Genomic DNA, 716 nt, shown 5'->3' with positions numbered 1-716 from the left:
TGTCCTCTCTACCTGTACACCCTGTCCTCTCTACCTGTACACCCTGTCCTCTCTACCTGTACACCCTGTCCTCTCTACCTGTACACCCTGTCCTCTCTACCTGTAGACTCTGTCCTCTCTACCTGTAGACTCTGTCCTCTCTACCTGTAGACCCTGTCTGTCTCTACCTGTAGACTCTGTCCTCTCTACCTGTAGACACTGTCCTCTCTACCTGTAGACACTGTCCTCTCCACTTGTAGACCCTGTCTGTCTCTACCTGTGGACTCTGTCCTCTCTACCTGTAGACTCTGTCCTCTCTACCTGTAGACCCTGTCTGTCTCTACCTGTAGACTCTGTCCTCTCTACCTGTAGACCCTGTCTTCTCTACCTGTAGACCCTGTCTTCTTTACCTGTAGACTCTGTCCTCTCTACTTGTAGACTCTGTCCTCTTTACCTGTAGATCCTGTCCTCTCTACCTGTAGATCCTGTCTGTCTCTACCTGTAGACTCTGTCCTCTCTACCTGTAGACCCTGTCCTCTCTACCTGTAGACCCTGTCTGTCTCTACCTGTAGACCCTGTCCTCTCTACCTGTAGACCCTGTCTGTCTCTACCTGTAGACCCTGTCCTCTCTACCTGTAGAACCTGTCCTCTCTACCTGTAGAACCTGTCCTCTCTACCTGTAGAACCTGTCCTCTCTACCTGTAGAACCTGTCATCTCTACCTGTAGACTCTGTCCT

This window comes from Austrofundulus limnaeus, unplaced genomic scaffold, assembly GCF_001266775.1.
Source record: "Austrofundulus limnaeus strain Quisiro unplaced genomic scaffold, Austrofundulus_limnaeus-1.0 Scaffold2627, whole genome shotgun sequence".
Lineage (NCBI taxonomy): Eukaryota > Metazoa > Chordata > Actinopteri > Cyprinodontiformes > Rivulidae > Austrofundulus > Austrofundulus limnaeus.
This window is presented reverse-complemented; position numbering follows the sequence as displayed.